Here is a 22249-nt window from a genome sequence, read left to right on the forward strand (position 1 = left end):
TTCAAAGAAATCACTCATATTTGTCTGACAGGGACAACTGTTATGGAAGTTGTGATGATTTTCAACCATAATGACATATCCTTTCCTACACTAACCTACTTTCTCATTACTTCACCCAAATGGTTTATATTTTTTCTTTGTTTGATTCATTTGGTTTCTGTACAGGTTAATACAAATATAAAGTTCTCTTCTATTTGGTATGGGCTAAGCAGAAAGGCATTTTGGTGCTGATGCCTCCCAGACCAAGTGTCCTAGGTTTGAATCCGAGGCTCTGGCAGTATCTGAGTGGAGTCTGTATCTGTGTTTCTTCCACATACTCCAGGTTTCACCTTACTTTCCTAAAGGTGTTCAATTTAGTTTAATTGGCAATTGAAAATTGACCTTGTGCGCGTTAAATAAGGGTGTTCAGGGATGAGTCCCGCAAAGAACTGGCCCATTGTCATGGGCTGGTTCTAGTCTTGAGCTCGGTGATGAGGAAATAGGGTTGAGTCTCAAGCACCCAGAACTGAATTAAGGGGTCTTGATAATGCTATATTTTCAAACACCATATAAGAAATAAACACCAATGTACAATAAAATTTTTATAGAAAAGGTAACAACACAAATTTAGACATAATCTTCTTCATATTTATTCTATCTTTTCTGGAGAAAATGATGTTTATTTATCTTTTTAGAGGGACTAGAAGACGAAACCTTTGAGTTCATTATCATAAATCCATCCTATCTCTCATGAACACAAAATCGTAATTCCAGAGACATCGTTGAAATAACTATTGCAAAGGTTTTATTACCAGAATCACGATGAAGCAAACACGAAACAAACTGATTTTTAATTTTCAACCAATTCTTGAATAACCCAGAAATTCTCAGGACTCACTCTCACACAGTCATACCAGTATGTGTCACACTACCTGAGCTACTCCTTCATAGTGGTTAGCCCAAAAGATGGCAGCACTCAAAATGAAAACAAATGGAGCTGGGTAAGATATGTAAAAATATTAACAGCTTTAATAACATTGGAAAAATATTTCAGGCACAGAAATTAATTCTGCACATTTCAAAACTTTAATAAGAAAGGTAAAAGGACCATAAAAATGGGGAAATAAAAAAGCATAAAGATTCTGACTATAACTATATTAACCTTGATAGAGCCAAACAGTGGTTTACGTAGATAGGTGGTGGTTTACAGTTCTATTGTGTACAAAGGAGAAAATTAGAAATGTACCAAACTGTGATTATTTTGGCTATAAAATGCAAAAAGGGAAGGAGGCAGGAACTCTACAAATCAAGCCCATTTTCAATCTGTTGTTATTTAATAGCACAATTTAGTACAGACAGTATTGTAAGGATCATTATGCTGTACAAAAAATTTACAGCGAAATATCATATTTGTTTTTTTCTATTGTCAACCTTCATGTATAGATGTAAAGCAATTTTAATTAGACAACCTTAAACAATAAGGTTTGTTTCACACTTTAGTAGTTAAGTTTTGCTTAACAATGCCTGGTTGACTTTGTATTTAACATACTTACATTTTTTAGAAATTTTCATAGTATTAATTAATAATAATAATCCAAGTAAATGTGGTATATCTTTGTTGTTGTTGATTAATCTGTGGAAAGCACCTTGAGTTGCATGTAAATGTATAATAAGGTACTATATAAATAGTTATTATTATTATTATTATTAAGTATGCAATCTGAGTAGTACAAATTAAAAAGAGCTAAAAGTAACAAAAAGAGAAGCACACACAAATACCAAGAGGAAATAGGAAGTAAACTTGACAATTTTGATCTGCAAACACTTTTCAAAGTACAGTACCTTTATCATCCAAAACAATTTTATTATTTTGAGGAAAGGCAGCATTAAAAGTAATACAATGTAACTGCACAGGAAATTCCGATTTCACTGTCTATATATTAGTGTCCCTTATGTCAGTGGATTCGCTTCCCGGTTCCTCCCTGTGTGGATAGCACTTTGAGTACTGAGAAAAGCGCTATATAAATGTAATGAATTTATTATTATTATTATTATTATTATTATTATTATTATTATTATTATTATTCAGTGTCATTTATGTGAACAGGAGAGACTTGTAAAAGAAGATCAATTTAAATGTTAGAGAAAACTGTTGGGTCTTCAGTCTGGATATGGAGGCTTATTGAGATGGAGTCTCATGAACAAGTCTGAAAGGATCTATGCAGAAGGAGAAACAAAATTAAATGAGTGTTTCCCAAGAGTTGTATAGCATGATTTTGGTATTAAGTAAGTAAGAATAAGAAAGTCAGCAATAGAGCTGACAGATTCATATGGTATGAGCACCACATAAACATTCATGGCTTTTGCAGCAAACAGTTCTATAAATGATTAGTTTTAAAAAATATTGAGTATTAGATAGCAAACAAGGGATGATGAGCCTGGAGGTAGCTGTGGCAATGATGTTCTGATCACATTGTAAATTGTGAATTCTTTATCTGAAGAGAAAATTAAACAGACTTGCAGCAGTCCTACCAAGAAAAAGCAAGGTGAAATACTTTAGCACCAGAAGATCTCCCTCTAACCCAGACTCTGACCTGTCCTTCCTCTTGGAAGTTCTTCTCAAAGGTACAGTAGGTGACTTTTGATTCTACTTTCTACTTCAAGTCTGGATATTCATTTTTCATGCTAGCGTCTGCATCAGTGTACTGTACATTCTGGAATAGTTGTACAAGTAATACCAAAAATGCTATATCTTCATTAGTGCTTCACATGTTGGCAGTCAGGAAATTCCTATCCCTTGGACACAGAGTGAGTTATGCTTCTTAATAGGGACCTGTTTTTGTGGACCCATATTCTTTTTGCTTTTTGGGAGATCCACGATTTTCTTTTTTCTAAGACTAAATATATAAATATTGGACAGATTTGCAGTGAAATATCTACAAACCCATTGACTTCTGATATAGCTGACAGAGCCCTCTGAAGTTGCCATTCTGTTGTCACACATGTGGCCTTAAACTTTCACCATCCTTTCTTGCCAGCTTCAATCACCATTACTGTCTTGTGTGAGCAGTAATGTGGTAAAATAGGATAACTGTTGACTTGATACACAACTACAATGCACTCATGTCATTCAGTACACTGTAATTTCGAAGTGTGAGCCCCAAATCTATTACATACATTGGGCGATGCAGTCAACCAATAACTGCCTATTTAAGGTTTGTAATATCTCCTCCTCTTATTTTCATATCCCAAGGACATCCATATGTAGTTGATTGGCAACATCAGATTGTTCCTGTATGACTGAGTGTGACTTATAATAGATTGATGTCCCTGCTGGGATTAGTTCCTGCCCTATACCTAGCGTTGTCGACATGCGCATACACTCTTCATTATCCTGAATGATTTGTTGAATTCAGTAAGTGTTTGGATTAATATGTATGTATCCATCAATCGGTATGTTTAACCTGCTTAGTCCAGTGTACATTTAGCATTGGGTGTAAGGAAGGAAATAAACCTGGTTGAGGTGACAGGTCATTACTGGGTACACTCACTCACACACCCATACTCACTCACACGTTGTCAGTTTAAGGTATTCAAGTAACCTTACTCTTATTCTATATGACTGAAATTGGGTAGGAACCAAACTGTCCCAGTTATAAATATGAAAGCGACTGGCACCACTTTCATAGTCGGTTTCTGCCTTATGTCTTGTTGCTATGTTTGCTACTTACAAATCTGAAACTGGGCTTGAGAAAATGATAATCTGTAAATTTCAATCCCTTCTTTCTGGTGTCAAGTTAGAGATGATCAGGTCATGCTATCCTCAGAAAGAGTCGCCTGCTGCTCCTGGTATACAGTATACATATTTCAGTATATTTCTTCTAATTTTACTTATGCACGTATATTTTCTTCTTTTTTCTTCCATACATTTCCTTTAGTCATTTTGTCGTCTCATCTGTATAAAGGTGTTTAATAAGAACCAAAATTGATTTAAACATGTACTTTTTGAAGCCCAGAGTAAGAAGTAATACAATAGTTTTTGCATTTTAATCTCCAATTATAATATTAAGTCTTGTTATTTCAAAAGGCCACTAAATATGAAGAGATTTGAAAGTAAAAATAAAAAAACTATTAACCAATCATTAAAATATATTGTCAGGCGCCAGGCTCCAGACCTTGATCTGCTGCTAGCAAACATTTATTGACCTTCCTTCAATTGTAACTTATTTTACACCAGTAAAAGTTAACAAAACAAGGCTGATACTGTAACAGAGGTAAGCAGGCGGCAGCAGCTTGCTCTCTAATTAATGGGAATATACTGCCACAGCATGGTCAGAAGCACAAAGCTGAGTGGCCCACGTTTGCATTTGATGCATTGTTATAAAATAAGAATTTATTTTATTTTGCTTCCTGAATACATAATAAAAGATTACAAATAAAAATATGCCAAAATAGATGTATTTTTTTCTGGGCTCACTCATGTCAGGATTTAAGTATCTGACTTTTGCTTTTCTTACATTTTTTTAATTGTATTTTACCTTTGATTGCTGTTTATTTCCAGCCATGTGCCTGGTAATCTAACCATTTTATTAATTAATGACACTATCTGACTGTTACAAATATTCAGGAACAATTAAAAATGCCCTATAATCTGGATGCATTCCAAAAAAAAATAGTAAACTTAAGCTTGCAATCATTAACATTTATTTAGACTACTTTTTAATTAAAGGGCATTGACACAATTTTAAATACTGAGTGTTTATATGGAGAAAAATGATAACATTTCATAATTGCTGAATGGTCAACAGCTGTGGTCAATTAAATATTAATAACCTGAACCCGACTGTCTGGCTACGGTTTGTTTGAACATTTATGAATGGCCCTCAAAACAGCATGTAACAAGATTATCTGATCGATTAAATAAAAACGTGTCACTTGAAACTGATTCAGTATCATAGACCAGACAGAAGCACAGGTTCTGAATCATAAAGGGAAAACACACTTGCCTCCCTGAATATAACACCTTCCAGTTTTCACACATTTATTGATTTGATTAAGTATTTAGGTCTATTGGTTGCATAGCTACACCACATTTAAACAAAGATAATTATGAACAGTAGTTATCTCTTATTGTCCAACACTCTTTGGTCATCCACTAACTCCCACACACCACCTACACGGAAGATTTCAATCTGTAAGAGTCCTTGTCTTCCAGGTACTAAAACATGAACAATACATCTAAATATGAAACAATAACTCTTTCTTTAAGTTCTCTGATAACTAAAGAAAAAATAATTAACTTAACAATTTTACTTTGTTTCTTTTGATTTAATTTAGATCAAAATAATACTGCATTGTACTTAAACTGTGTGTTTTAGGCTTTTGAATGCAATGAATTGAATTTTAACAAATTTACAGCAAAAGAGAAAAAGACTGCAGCTTACACACTGCCCATCCATCTATAATCAGTTCTCTTAAAACAGCTCTAAGGATGCAGGAGTTGGAGACTCACCTAGCAGATTCAAGATTAAAGCATGAGCCAGTCCTGGATGGGGTACAAATCTCACTCATGCTCAGTCATACCAGGACAGTTTCAGCTTACTGTTTCATCTAGTACATATGCTTTTGGGATATGGGAAGAAAAACAGGCTACCCAGGAAAAAATGCACATAATCACAGAGAGAATGTACAAAACCCACAACGACTGTGACCTGGCTGGAGATTAAACATAGTCCCCTGAAACTGTGAGGCAGTAGCATTAACCAGAGCACAACCCCTTACATGTAAAGCACCAAACACTCCTAAGCCCCACAAGGACAGGCATTGGCTTTCTGCAGTTTTGGACTGTGAACAGGTTGGAAGATCGATAGATGGCTTTGCCTTTCAAATTCAGCAGATCCTTTGTGGTCTCTAGACATAATGTTGGAACCGCTCCGACAATCCCTGCCTTTGAAACCCTAAAAACTAAATGTTTCTCTGAGGAAAAAGAGACCCAGTGGCTTAATAAATAAATAAATATAAATACACTCAACGGCCACTTTATTTGGAACACCTGTTCAATAGCTTGTTAACGCAAATATCGAATCAGCCAATCATATGGCAGCAACTCAATGCATTTAGACATGAAGACATTGTCAAGATGACCTGCTATAGTTCAAATCAAGCATCAGAATGGGGAAGAAAGGTGATTTAAGTTACTTTGAACGTGGTATGGTTGTTGGTGCCAGACTGGCTGGTCTGAGTATTTCAGAAACTGCTGATCTACTGGAATTTTCGCAACGTATCAACCTCTAGGATTTACAGAGAATGGTCTGAAAAAGTGAAAATAACCAGGAAGAAGCAGTTGTCTGGTCGAAAATGCCTTGTTGATGCCAGACATGTTTCCTAATATTACTCGAGAGTGGGCAGATTACTTCCTTCAGTTCTTTAGTTCAGTTTCTTTAGTTCTAAGTACATAGCTGCAAACAGTCCTGGATAGATATGTAGAACTAAGCACAATCACATGCCATGAAAAAGTAAGTTGCAGCTGTTTTAAAATAAAAGCCCTTTTCATTTAATATACTGTACAGTATTTTGGCCAAAACATATTCCTGGTTTTCTGAACATCAAAAATGTACTTGTGTTGCATTTGATGAATCAAAATGCTCAGGAGGCATTCTAAATGCTTTTATGCTGAAATGTAGAAAAAACAATATTGCAGGCAAACAATGGCCTGTGCCATCTGAACTGGTGAGCTAAAGTGCCACTGTCTCTAAAAGCCCCCTTAAGGTCTGCAGAATTTTAATACAGGCCAATACTTTGCCAGCTCTGAGTTCAGTGTAGTCTGTGCCTTGCAGATGTGGTGTTTCCACACTGCTTACCAATCAGAAACAGCTTGCTCTCAAAATGGTGAAAATTATAGCATGAAGATTAATATTTGAAAGTATTTTCAGACTTCCATAGGTACAGTAAGTCTAGTGTGAAGTGTGTCTATTGCATCTGCATTTATCAGTGTGACAATAGGTTTAGACACTGAGAGTAAATTGTAATATGTTTTACTTTTTGGTATTAAAAATATCTTTAGAGCTCTGTTCAACAATAGTGGGAGGCCAGGAATTTGACTGGTGCCACAGAGGTGAAAAAAACTTCATGTGCAAAGAAAAAATAGGCACATAATATAATGTCACTTTTATATTTACAATGAACTTATTGTACTATTATTGGATGTTACAGGATGGAACTACAGGATGGTTCCTGCTGTTAGGTTTGGTAGCCGAGTATTTAAATGGTTGACTTTTTTTGTCTTTTCTTACTTCTTTGTTAAGTTTGAGGTATTTGGTAGATTTCCATGTTGAAGGCCACATCATCAATATATTAATTTTATTTTATTAATTGTCCTACATACATTAAGTACAAATATGCATTACAATAGCATGGCATATGGCACATGGTGATGGTCACCTTTGCTGATCTGTTTTGAAAGCCAGAAAACATCTTTGTGATACAGTATGTTCTCACTTTGTAGTTATGAATAGTAAGCTTCTAAGTGCAAAGCTTCTCTGCTTAGTTTGGTTTTTTTTTTGCTTTCTCTTTTAGCATGGGTAAGTGTTATTGTTTGATCAGTGTGGAGCTTATTTATGCTTGTTAGGTATACATATACAGCAAATGAGTATGGACTTCAATGTACACCTATAGACGTTGGTCTAGATGAAGACATCTGAACTTTCCTCAGAAATCCGAGGATGTGAATGCAATGGTGAGCCTTCATGACACTAGCCGAATATGCCCATTTAAGGTCGTCAGTGATGGTGAAATTTAAACATAGTATGTCTGCCAATTTAGATACTAGTATAGGTTTAGTGTTTATAGGTTTATAGTATTATCTGCCTCCTAACTTTATAAATTTACAATGAGTTCCTTCATATTGCTGTCATCCTGGCCCCACTGTGCCCCATTTTGTCACATGGTCCTGTAAGCCATCACATTATTGCTGGGGTGAACTGAACTGCTGCCTTCAGCAAATTTCAGATCCAAAGTAGTTCACAACATAATTCCAATAGGAAAGTGTTAAAACAATATGAAAAGCCAAAAAATGTTTTTGAAATGTACATATAATTAATTTGAAAATTCAGCATCATGTAGGACATGTAAGCAAGAAACAGTTCAAACTAGTAAGTACAGTTTTGTCTCACAGTTTAAGGGTGAGGTTGATTGTTAAGGAATCACCGTTAGTGAGAGTAGGCAAGCCTGATGCCTTCCCATCCAGACTGGATTGAAAGCATGTCGAAAATAAAATAACAAAAAGTGTTTTCCATTGTGATATAAGCTTTATGAGTGATGGAGTCCTATGAACACTTAAAAAAGCCCCCAGGATAAGAAGCCATAGCATTAAATTAATTTTCCAGGGAAACTTTTGCATTTAGACAGCATACTGTATAGGCTGACATCCATGGCCTTTTACATGTTTACACTAAAAGTTCAAAGATAATTTTGTATAATCACACAGGAAAGTAGTGTAGAAAAGTCACTTGAATGGTTGCAGGGGCATTACATTTGATTAGAATTCAGACAGCAACATTTAGTTCCAGTTGTAACCTATTAAAACATCATGGAGGAAGACTAATAAACAATGTTAGTCATTCAGGTAATTTATGATGAAGGCATTTGAGAGTATATCTCTGAATCTGCCAATATTTCATAGTTTATATTATGTGTCAGCAGTAGTGCATTGCAGCATCTGAGAAGAACTTCCACTAATTTACGTTATCAAGTAGAGTTGTTAAAATCCTGCCTGACATTCAGTTAGTTGTTTTATTTGCTTTTTTATGTTATCTTGTGATTGCAAACAGTGAATGAACAACTGAAAAACATCTTTAAGTCCCTAGAGTTTCCTATTTTTAAATCTATGAATAGTGTAAAATAAGCAACCAGGCATAAAAAAAATTTGGGATAGCCACTCAGATTACTTGGGGAAAAAAAGGGGTTGAGTTGACTTTTAAGTCGAAAGAGGTCTTCACAGACATTAGTCCAAAACAGAGCTGACGTACACAGGTAAAACATGGCGGTTATAAAGCAGGCTGACAGGAAGAGGCGGGTTCAGAGGGACCAGAAGCAGAAGTGAAGTGATCTAAAGGCAGAATTGACTGGAGTGGAAATGGAAGTGATTTCTTTAACAGACGGGTTCTTCTGTTGGTCTGCAGAGGGAAAGACTAGAAAGATTTAGAGTACAGTGCTAACCCCTGGTCTGGCAGAGAAATACCATTATTTCTAGCCTGTAAACTGTCTCCTATTTGCATGTGTGTAACAATGGACTACCTGCATGAAGTTTTCACACAGATTCTTTACTAGTGTGATAAAAATAAGGCAGAGACATCATAAAGGTTTGGGGCAACCACCCATATAATATACCCTGGCTGCAAAAGGTTGAAATTTTATCAGAGTTGTTCACTAGATGGAGTTCAAAACAGAACTGATCATAGATAAGCAAAATGGCAACTTTAAAAGCCCTTAAAGGAAGTGACGTCATCTTTGGGGCTGGAACTGCAAGTGTTGTCATCAGTACCGGAAATGGAAGTGACGTCTTCAGATGTGCTGGAACCTGGTGGAATTTCCAGGGAATGCTCTGCAAGGAACTGAGAAAAACACTCAGCGAACCCCATCACCCCCTGGTCTGATGTGGCATTACAATTACTCAGGCCCTTTAGCTGCCTCCTAGAATATTTTCTAAGTGCAAAACAAAGTTCTGAAGGATATCAAAGTTTTTTGAATTATTCCGTGAACTCCTTGCTCTCTGTTATTATATTTTTCTGTCATCATCACAAGATATACAATATCTGAAAAATATCATTTATAAAACTTAAGAGAAGTGACAAAATTAGCACAAACGTTAAATGATATTCCACAGATGGCTTTCAGGTCAGAAATCTGTATGCCCACTGTAATCTGTAATGGAAGCATCCGTCCATTGCTCCATTGACAATTTCATGCTTTCATTCATGTATTTACTAACTCCACCTAATCCAATTTAAGGGGAATGAAGAGGCACAGACAATCCAGTCAGCAAGGAAAGAACAAATTCTAGGAAGAGGGGCCAGTCAATTGCAGGCCACAAACAACCATAAAAACATTGACTTCCATATAATTGATATTCTTTATATCCATGAGGAACTGAATAAGTGGGTTAAGAAGCAGATTGACAGAAAACAACAATAAAATGCAATATTCAACAAGCCAACTATCTATTTTAAAACAGTACTACTTTAAAGTAAGAAGCTACAAGATGAGTGGAACAGCACAAATTCAAAGATTACCGAAAATAATCAATCGATCAATCAATATACCAATCAGCATGTTAGATAGGAATTTTCAAGATTAGTGCACTCAAATGACTTCCATGATTAACAATTTGCTGATTAAAGAGAGATGAAATAGGAACAAAGCTATACACAAGAATTGAGACTTCATGTACTTGTGGTGAGTTACAGGTGAGTCTGTTTACTGCTGTGCTATTTTAAAAGACAGCTGCATTGGCACGTCTGAGCAAGCAGTTGGAGCCAATCTGAAGTCAAGGATTTTCTTCTTGGCTGATGATCACGGTGCTGTGGAGGAAACAAACAGACTTGGGAGGCCTCTGGTTTCTTTTATAACCCCTTCCATGATTCCACATGCCTTTAATGCTTCAGAAGAGGTACTCCACCTGAAACTAAGTATGTTCGGGCCCATCTAATACTTGGATGGGAATCCATCCCGGAAAAGGTTAGGTTGCTGCAGGAAAAGGCTCTTGTGATGCCAGCAGGGGCAGTTACTCTGTGGTCTGAATGTGGATCCTAATACCCAACTGCAGTGCACTGGTAAAATGGTGCTGTCCTTCGGATGAGATGTAAAACTGAGGTCCTGACTCTCTGCTCAGAAAATATCCCTGAGCATCCTTTGTAAACAGTACGGTGTGTCCTGATGTCTTGGCTAAATTGCCCAACATGGCCTAGTCACCCTAGCCTCCAGTCTTCCCCTGTTTCCAATTGGCTAACTATCTCTCACCCCTTCACCACCTTACGGCTAATGTGGGGTGAATGTACTGGTGCAAAATGGCTGCTGTTGCACCACCCAGTTAATACACATTAATGGTGGTTGAAGTGGTTTCCTGCTCACTATGTAAAGCACTTTGAGCATTGAGAAAAGCATTATATACATGTAAAGAATTATTATTACTATTATTAATAATAAGCATGCTCTAGACAATAACTTCACACAGTACCCAAACTCTTGGATATAGTTTTTGTGGAATATCTCAGGGCACTAGTGCAGCAGAAAAAGACTTTTAATTTATTTGTATAAATGACCTTTATTGTAAACTTTGTAAACTAAAATCTTCTGAAGGTGGTTTTGTAATGTATGTGTTGCTTTATGGAACTAGGAATTTCACTGTACTCTGTACACATAACAATAATGGACCTACAAACCTATAAATGTTCACAAATTTCAAACACTACTTTACTTTTGTGATGCCTAATTCCTGGAAGTCTTGCCTTTCTTTATGAAGCTCCATTTTGTTTGACATTCAAATTTAGAGTGAAGGCAGTTCATGAGAACACACATCACTGTTAAGCACCTTGAGCATGGGAAAGGAACTATATAAATAAAACATTATTTTTAGGCAAAATGCAAAGTTGTACTGTTTATGCAGTTATAAAGACTGATGTGCTTATTAATTTACTGAGAAGTGGGAAGAATGTAGCTTAACATCCTTAGTAAAGATTTGTATTAGAAGTAGAATTTGTATTATTTATAAATCAACTGTCACACATCTGCCATGCTTAACTAGCTTCTAAAATTGCCATCTTAGATGTTAAAATGCATGTGAAAAATAAAAGAAATGCAGGCAGGAATAAATAAATTGATGCTGAAGATGAAGATGGTTTGAGTATTTTCAATTTTACTATTGCTTGTAAAACAGGCTACTACTCAACTTCATATACATTTATGTTCATATCCTTAAATTTGTATTCATATCCTTCCAGCAATTTACTTCACCTGGATAATCCAGTGTTCCTGTTGGCTTGGGTCCTAATTTGGAATTCTGAGGTGGTTCATCGTTTGATGAGTGCAGCATGCGCTGTGCCAGAGCATGCTCCCAACCTCCTCCTCCTCCTCCTCCAGTTGCAATCCCTGGTGGGAAGTGAATCCTGCATCTCTAAGGTAGCAGTGATAACCACTGTAGCACAATGCTGCCCAGTTATAGGTTCATCCAGCACTTAATTATCAGACCTGTTTAATCCAATTGAGTGACACTGGGCTGGAGTCGATCTTAACATCACTGGAAGCAAAGCTGGAATCAACCATGGACAGGACTGCAAGCCACTTCTGGGCCAATTACTCAAACACAGGCAATGGTGAAAAAATGGAATATCCAGAGAAGACAAAATTCGGAAACTGTACAAAGTCCAGAAAGTGTAGAAACCTGCATCTGTCTTGCTAACCACTACATCACCAAGCCACCCTTGTGCCTGTTTTGTTCATTTAAAGACTAATATAGGGACTAATATAGCTCAGTGAAATCGGAGAACTGATCAGTTGTGGCTACCATTAAGGCCAACACTATGTTTTCAAGTGATGTGGAAACTGGAATTCAGATGATTTAGTGTAAAAGAACACCTCATTTTCTTTAATCATGAAGGTTTACTTAAAAGAGGTGGTTGAGGAGTAGAGGAAGCATTGACTGATTTCTAAATACAGTTCTCTTTCTATCCGTGTTTCTCATTCTAGAGTGTCAAATTCAAACTTCACTCCCCCTAATAATTTTCTGACATTTCTTGTCACCCCTTCTATCTAAAGCAAGCAGCAACTGAATGATTACCCCAAAGTGTGCTTGATGAACTGGAAAAAGTCTATTCAAACAAAGCTCATTAGTTCTGATACCTCCGGGGCGATGACAAATTAAGAGGCTGGTAAATATGCTTGCAGAGAAAAGGATGATGCAGAATTGGGACTTACACTCTCTGTCGCCGCTACAATTTGCATGAGGGAAAAGGCAGGCTAAACTGAAAAAGATGATTGAAAAGGTAAGCTAATAATAGAATGTGGGAAGGTGAAGTTAACCCCTCAATGTAGAAGAAACAGTACCTGAAGCAAAAACAGCATATAACATACTGCAGTCAAAATATTTTGAAAAGTTAGCCTTTGCTACAGTTACAACATTTTAAGTACAGTACTAAAAATGGCAAATTCAACATTGTTAGGCTTTCTAATACTTAAGTGATATTTACCTGACTGTGCAAAAATACTTGTCACAGCAAGGAAAATGCTAAGGGCTGAATGTAGCACCTTTCTTCTCGGCATTCAAGCTCAGTGCACTACTACAGAGTACATTTTTGGAATTGCAACACAATTAACAGCAAATTAATAAATGTGGTTTGTAATCCATATCTTGTTATCCATAAATCTTGCTTCTATGGCCAAGCCTGGGTCTTCCAAGAATGACTCCTGCTGTCACTAATGAGAAATTTCTTATCGACCTCTCTATTTCACGTCCTCACATGAAGATGCTGGCGACCCAGTTCTTCAAGTCAGTAAGTGGCAACTTGTTCAGTTCAGATAAAGGAGAACTCCCTTGACCCAATAGGCACTAGGGTTTCTAGATGAAAGTGTGCCTTTTTTGTAGCAGCAGGTTCTTTCTCTCTCAGCCTGTGCTGCACTTACTACTTTTGTTACACCGAACTCTCTCCTGAACATATCCAGGCCTAGTCATTGCTCAGGAATTCACATAAGGTTTATTGAACTAGGGAACTTTGAATCATGGAACAGCTTACCCACAGTAACATAATAGTTCTCCCTCAGCTCAACCGGATAACCTGCCATTAATTGACTCAGATGCTGTGGGTTCACAGACCTCCCTCTCTCCATGTGATAAGATGAAATGGAAAAGGATGGGCCCTGAGTGATCTCTTGCTGGTGATGTCTGCCTGGCTGGCAAAGAGTCTGGCTCCTAGTGACCTTTTAAATTGGATTAGATAAGTTTAAAAATGGAAGATGAATTTGGAAGATGCCTACACCCAATGTGTCTTCTAATGTCAAGATACACTATACTTGGTTACACATTTTTTACAATTTGAAGCATAAATGAGTTAAGAGTAATTGCTTAAGGGTTCTTTTGTAAGTCGCTTTGGATAAAAGCGACGGCCAAGCAAATAAATGTAAATGTAAGTGAATGCAAGTGAATTGCTGACAGTGAGTCAAACCAAAATAGAGCAATCACTATTGTAAAAAAAAAAGATATAAACAAATCTGCTTACTAGAAGAGTTACCCAAAAATAGAGTAAATGATCGATGAATATAAATGAAAAAATAATCAAAGTATATAATTCCACTCTATCATTTTCTTAATAAGGCAAAAGCAATTTATTTATAGAAAAAAAGTATTGTTCTTAAGGCAAAGAACTTCTCAAAACTACTCACATAGGATTACAATAAAAAAAGTAAACACAATTCAATCAACATACTGTATGTAAAAGCAAAATGTTCCCACAAACTAGTTATATACCCACTTTAAATATCCCACGTGTAATACAACAAAAAATCCTAACTCAGAGAACTGAAGTTTTACAAATGTCAATGGATCATAACAAAAAATACAAAGTGAATACTCGTAAAAACTGAACAAAAGTAAACAATAAGAAGATAAATATAAAGTCAGTATATCCAAGAACAAACAATAAAAATAAACCGATCATTCCTAGTTGCTTACAATGATTATCAAAAAGAACATAACATGAAGCCTAGATAAGCAGAACAAAGCATCACTTGATTCATCACTTATTTATATGATGCGAGGTGTAAAACGCTTTTTGAGGAAGACAGGGAGTCAGAGCCATCGTTTTCAAGTTTTAACCTCTACACCGCATTGCCTGCTGATTGTGATGAACATAGTGTAAAATATATTCATTTATTTAAAAGTATATATTTACTAAATACTGTACCATTGTGGGTTGCATTATTAGGTTATAAAGATTTCACTGATGCTTTATATAAACGTCTACGCATGTAAGTGTGTGTGTCTGCACAGCCAAGAAGTGAGAGGTGGAGTCGGGCTAATAGCTCCACCTCCGAGGAAACAGAAAACTCGCTTAGCCACTAATAACACAAGCCAGGCCAGCACATCAGCAAAACGAAACTTTAGAAGAAAGATAAAGTTGCTTAGCCGCTAACATCGGCAAAATGGTATTCCTTTTACTTTTCCTTCCGCCGCTAATGCACAAGTGATGCGAGCACATCGGCAAAACAAATCCTCCTAGGAGAGAGATGCCCAGAGTAGTTCCTTTCAATTACCTGACATCTCTACATTTCAATTTTTATTCTTACGATTTCAATAGTTTCTAGGACTCCAGCCTTTTTAAAGCACAGGCTTACACATCTAGTTAAATAATAAATAATAATGATGATGAAATTTTTTATATAGCGCCTTTCCCATCCTCAAGGTGGTTAAACTAACCCAGTCAAGGTAAAGTCCATAAAGTCTATAAAAGTAGATCCAAATCAATACAGTTTCTTTCAGATGTATCCATGAACTATATACACAATAAAAAATTGAAAGAAGTTTAAGTACAAATTAAATGTGAATTTTAATGGCAAGTGTTGTTAATAGGGAGGAGCACCACCATACCCTTCCTTCATTTCTTCATTTTAGATAAGAAGACAATTGAACACTACACATTAGTGAAGAATTTAAGGCTGACTCATTATGTTTGTAACCTACATTTTACACTGTGAAAATAACTCACTCAGTCAGTCAGTCATTTTCAGGTCTGGCTGAGCCTATCCCAGGTAGCAAAGTGGGCAAGGCAGGAACAAACCCTGGACAGGGCGCCAGTCCATCACATTGTGAACATACACACACACACCCCAGTCACACACTAGGGGCAATTTAGTATCGCCAGTTCCCTAACCTGAATATCTTTGGACTGTGGGAGGAATGTGGGGCAACTGGAGGAAACCCACATAGACACGGGGAGAACATACAAACTCCATGCAGGGTGGACCTGTGGAAATAACTCCTATGTTTTTCTTCTTTTTGCAGATGTACCCCTTCCCTAAATACATATTGTACCTTGTTCAACAGATTAAATATGAACATCATTCTGAAAATTCTTAAAAAAACAAAAATGGGAGTGCAATGCACAGCTATGGTGTCATGTCTTTCAAACTTCAGCCTGAGTGCTTCCACTGTCGAGTTTGTACCTTCTTCCTATATTTCTTTGGTGCTGTAACTCTCCTCCTACATCTCTAACATGAGCATGTTGGATTAAATGACTCCAAGCTGACCTGATGGAGGGGCATACATAAGTGTGTCATAGACCTGGACTGTTTTTCCACTTATGGCCCATCATGGCAGAATTGGCACATTACATCCCTAGATTCGAAAAGTTAGAAAATGGAAGGAAGAAGTCATGGACAGATGAAGTCCTATCATAAGACAGACTTTTGTATATATCAGCTTTTAATTTGAGAACTATTATTAGATATTGTAGAAAACAAACAGTAATAATCAAGGAGCCATACAGAATCACAAATCCAGAACAAAATAAAAATGGATATCTTTAACATTATTTAAAGAACACAAAGTAAGGTGTAGTTTTATGAGCATAACAAATAGCATCTTAAGTGGCTGTGCTCGGAGTACAGCAAAGAAGAGTCGAGTCAATGTAGGGACAAAGGACTCTAAACATTCAGAGTTGAGAAATTCGACCTAAATAACCTTACTGATGATGCCTTTCCTTGAACACTATGCATTTGAATGCAAAAAATCAAACACTAGAGTATCTTTTCTGTGTGATAGATGTGTTTTGTTTTACCCCACTTCCAGTTAGATAGGCACTTAAGAATCATAGAGTCAGAATGGGAGATTTGCAGACTGCTCAATGAAAATGACACAAATGCCAGTCCGTTCCTTAAACGGAGGAAGATACACTCTAATGTCATGTTCCTGGATAAGCAGCCCCAGGGCACAGCATGGGAGGTCAATTCCCCTTGCAGTAACACTGGTAAACTTAACACATAACCGGCAACTTAGCTAACAATGTCAGCCTTCATTCCTCCAATCTTTCACAGTCACTTCAATGCCTTTCTTATCGTGTTGACACGATATTTTGTTATTCACATTTCATTTAACTGTTTTGAATATTTCTTGAAAGAAAGAAAGAAAGAAAGAAAGAAAGAAAGAAAGAAAGAAAGAAAGAAAGAAAGAAAGAAAGAAAGAAAGAAGACTGTCCCCTCTTGCTACATGAAATTTAGCAATCATTAAAAATGGCATATGGAAATGTTAGATAATAAATTGAAATACCAGCAGGTGCCATCGGTCAAGTAGTTAACGTTGAAATTGTAACCTAGTTAATAGGTAAATTGTAGTATCAGCAACAAAGCACAAATTCAATATCAATGAAATGCCTATAATGGTTAATGGCCTTTCTGTTCACCCCAATTAAAAGAAAGGTTTAGCTGCCCTTTAAAACTCCCTCTCTCATGACAAATTAAATATTACTAAAAAGTTTCTGATTTAAGTCAGCAGTAATCCAAAACTAATTACAACTAGAGCAGATTTACCTTTCTGATTTGTTACAGCCAATTAATTTATTCTTCTAAGAACACACAGACAATATTTTTTCCTCTTTCTCACCCTACATAATAAACCATATGTTCTCCATTATTTATAGTGCTTCTTAACTTACAAAAAATAATCAGACTTTTTAAATAAAATATTCACACTCTCAGGGAAGGCTTTTCCTTTATCGTATATTTAGCACTTAGCAAAATTCTTTGAGCCAAGAATCAAATGTGTAACTTTAGTGATCTAAGAATTTCACTTATTATAATACTAATAAAACACAGATTCTCTAGTATTTTAGTACAGGCTCCTTTTTAATTATGACTTCAGTAGATTATAGGGAATTATGAATAAATTGACTATTGAGTTCATAAAATGGATGAGTAGAATAAGACATATCTATCCCCAAGTTGTATTTTCATTTCTAAAATATGCCAGTTTGTACTGTCTAAGAGAAAATTAACAAGAACTGTTGTTTGTCTTTTGACATGGTGGGTATTCCATCTCTCATTCTTTATATTTTTCTTTGTGTTTAGGTGATTTTTACACTTCCTCTATTGTTCATCTCCTAGTCTCTGTCCTTTGCCTTCTCTTAGTGTTATGGATTTTTTTTCCCCACATGCATGCATTTTTTTCTCTTAATTCCCTCCGATATTCTTCTGACACTAAGTTTCACTTGGAATTAAGGAACAGTCACTTTGACCTGCTTAAATCTAATAAAATCACATCAAATCACTTTTCTGCATTTGATATGTTTTTCTCCAAGTTGGTTGCTGATCTAAGTATTCATTCTACCGGCAAAGCTGACTGTGATTTTGTCAATGCTTGTCTTGATGCGACAGTTTTTCTTGAGAAAATAGTCATTTTGAAGTAATAGCAGATTTGTTTAAGTGCTGTTAAGTTTGTTGTAACAGTTTTAGGTGGAACTGCCAAGTCAAACTAAATCAGATCTGAAACGTGAATTCAGACTTAAGCAATCATTTGGATACATGGGGCAATTTTATTATCGAAAGTGGATTTCTAAAACTCTTACTTTTTGGAAGGCGCATCTTTCTAAATAAGTCCCAAATAATGTAATTTATTTAACAGCCAGACTCACCCCATGTGCAGGATGGGTTTATAAATTGCTTTGGATGCTTCTGGTGGCTACTCGCTTCTGTACAAATGGATTGATGGATGTGATGTCAATTATTGTACATTAAAATACAGAGAAAGAAAGTAAAATACCAGGAGAGAAGAACTACAAGAACATACGGAGATGAGTTACGCTGATGAATATAGAAGAAACTGAGACAAGGGCCATCTCAAAAGATAATTAATTAAATTAAAAGGTTAGTGGACAGTTTACAGCTAAGAGAGTGCTGGATTTCTCACTTACTTTCTCCTTAGCATGGAATTAATTTGCACACATTGTTTATACCTGTGTTACTGTAATTTTTTCATTCTGTCAGAAATACAGTATATAGCAAATACAGTAATCTCCATTAGGGATTTTCATAGGAATTTTTTTCTTGTGTCAGTAAAATTATCCAAAAATTAGAACCAAATTAAATTTTTTTCACAACAGCTTATGACACATTCATGTTAAAGAAATCAGGTTACTGCAACACAGTTTCCAGAGCATGGCCTTATTGTGGTGGAAGGTCTTGTCTGCTCCATGGATGCTTAGACTTTTAATGTTGGCAGCTGTATCATTATATTACAATAACAACAACATTTATTTATATAGCACGTTTTCATACAAATGATGTAGCTCAAAGTGCTTTACAAGATGACGAAAGAAAAAAGAAAAATATAAAAATAAGATTTGGCAATATTAAGTAACATAGAATAAAGTAAAGTTCAATGGACAGGAGGACAGAAAAAAACAAACAAAAAAAAACTCCAGAGGGTTTGAGAAAAAAAAATCTGCAGGGGTCCTAAGGCCATGAGACCACCCAGCCCCAACTGTGATTATAACTCATTTCCTATGCAGTGAAGGCTATCAATTGCTTTGCATAACAGTTTTACTGGGTAAATAAGTATGTCTAGGACCTCAGCATCAAACAGATACCACATACATCAGTTGTGGCCCCTACAGAATGCTATTGAGTGAAACTCAAATGTTGTGGGTGAGGCAAGAATAAGTAAAAAGAAAATCTGCTTCAACATTGTGGAATACCAGACAAGTTAGTCAATGTCATCTGAAACATCAATTTACAGAGCCTTTCATAGTAAAAACTGAAGTTAGACAAGGCTGTCTTCTAGCCCCGTTCCTATTCATATTAGTATATGACTGGATTATGAAGCCTTCAACAGATCAAAGAAGAAGTGGAATTCCGTGAACACCATGGGCACAGGTGGATCTGGCACTGCTGTCTCATACCCTCCAGCAAACATAGGATAAGTCTGACATAGTGAATAACTTCTTGGCTATGTGAATAAATACAGACAGAATGGAATGAATCAGAGTAGTACATGAAAAATGGAGGAGGTGGACTCCTTCATTTAACTTTGCAGTGTCTTTGATAAAGATTGTGGAGCAGACGTAGATATAAAAGCAAGAATTCAGTATCTGAAAAACATCTGGAATGCAAAAGATTTGACATAACACTCAAAGATTCAATTGTTCAACATTAACATGAAAACCTCCAGGCCTGGCTCCAGAGGGGGGCCCCGGTGACCCGCGTCCGGGCAAGGGAAAACGTCGTCCACAGTTTTTATTTTTCATTGGAGGTTTATTGAACCGCTCTTTGTCTCATCCCTCACCTAGGAGGTGCTACAGGCTGGGTCAGCGACGGGTCGATCGCCACGCCTGCACCAGCTGACGAGAGCAGTTGAACGAGGGATGGAAGGGGACCAGCTTGAGGAAGTGGGGGTCAGTCGCGTCCAACTTCCCGGAAGAGCTGGAAGAAGTGGCCGGGGAGAGGGAAGTCTGGGCCTCTCTGTTTAAGCTGCTGCCCCCACGACCCGACCTCGGATAAGCGGAAGAGGATGGATGGATGGATGGATGGATGGATAACATGAAAACTACTTTGCTACATGGAGCAGAAACATGGAGGATAATGGAGACAATGATTAAGAAGATATAGATTTTCAGTAACAGCTCTTCAAGATACATGGCCTGACATCATATGAAATAAATAATGATGAAAGAGTATAAAACAACTCCCCATTAAGGAGGAAATAGCCAAACGAATATAGATTTAGATAGATCACACTCTTCATAAGACCCACATGAAACGCATCGGGCAATCACTAACAATGAACTCTAAGAACAAAAAAATAACAGAACAGCCTAGGAACACATTGTAACAAGAGCTGACAGCAAAAGCTTGGGATACACCTGGAGCCAACTAAAGAGCAAAGCCCAGGGCAGATCAGTCTGGGGAGCCTAGTTAATGCCTATGCTCTGGAAAGGAGTGAAGGGTGAAGATTTTGATGAGAAAGGTTAGATTCTTCTTGTCAGAGAGGGACATTTTTTTGTACACTGGGTGGTTCCATTAGGCACCATTGTTGGCACTGGGGATAGAAGTTAAAAGGCTGTCTGCAGGATGTAGGTATCTGCTGTATTGCAAAGGAGTCACCATTTTGAAGTTTTTGGCTGGTTGAGATTACAAACAATACCAAGGTGTTATAACAGAACTGCTCCTTCCTTAGAGTATGTCTGTATTTACCTCACTTGGAAATTAACATGTCTGACAATATTGGCTTCTAATCAGCAGATCTGTACTCATTCATGGTTGGTAAAAATACATTTTGTTAACTTGTGTTTTCATTAATTGTTAAACCCAGGAAATTTAGATGTGTCATTGTTTAATCCGATTGTCCAGAAATGATAATGGCAGGGACTGAAGGAGATTAAATTCTGGACAGGAGAAGGCAAAAGAGGGATGGTCCACTGAGAACCCTGCCAACACACTTGGACAGGGCACAGGGGCTCGTAGGCAAACGAGGGTACCTGGCTGGCACGACGTGAGGCACAAGGACGGCAACACTTACTTACAGGGAGGAAGAGACAGCTCCACAAGGAGACACTGGTTGTGGGTCCAGTGAGAGAGGGAAGCCGCATGAAAGGACCAAGCAAAGCTGACAGATGAGAAATGAGGCATGCCTAGGTCACAGCATTACAAGGAGCTCAGAGTGGGAAAAAAAAGGAACGACGAAGAGACGTCGACAGAGATTCAAAAATTTGACACAACTTCTGTTGGGAAACGAGTGTCCGGTGAACAGAGTGCAGTGGACAGCTGAACAATTAAGTGTTGGGGTAACACAGTGCGCAAACTGGACTCTGCACCACTAAAGGTTGTATCCTACAATTCTTGTTTTTAATGGACTTTTAGAGTGTGGACTGTGTGCTTTCCTTTCTAAAAAAGAAATTTTGTTCCTTATATTGTTAGATTTTGTTTATGTTCATTTATCTTTTTAATATACTTATTATTGTCTTGTGTAATAGAAGTTACTGTTGCTTCTCCTGAAACTACTGTTGTGTCCTTCATTGTGTGTTTACTCACCGCCCAATTTAAAGAACCTTGTGTGCTATTTTCTGTAAATCCCAAGAGTTCCCAGTCTCTTAATAAAACTGGGTGGCATGGTCAGATATATTAATGGTGCCTAAGTTAGATTTCTTGTGAGTGTGACCGGGACACCTGTCACATTCTTACAGAGGTACTTGTGTTCTATTGCTTCATAAGTAAGTCTAAAATAACAGAAAAGGTG

This window comes from Polypterus senegalus, chromosome 9, assembly GCF_016835505.1.
Source record: "Polypterus senegalus isolate Bchr_013 chromosome 9, ASM1683550v1, whole genome shotgun sequence".
Lineage (NCBI taxonomy): Eukaryota > Metazoa > Chordata > Cladistia > Polypteriformes > Polypteridae > Polypterus > Polypterus senegalus.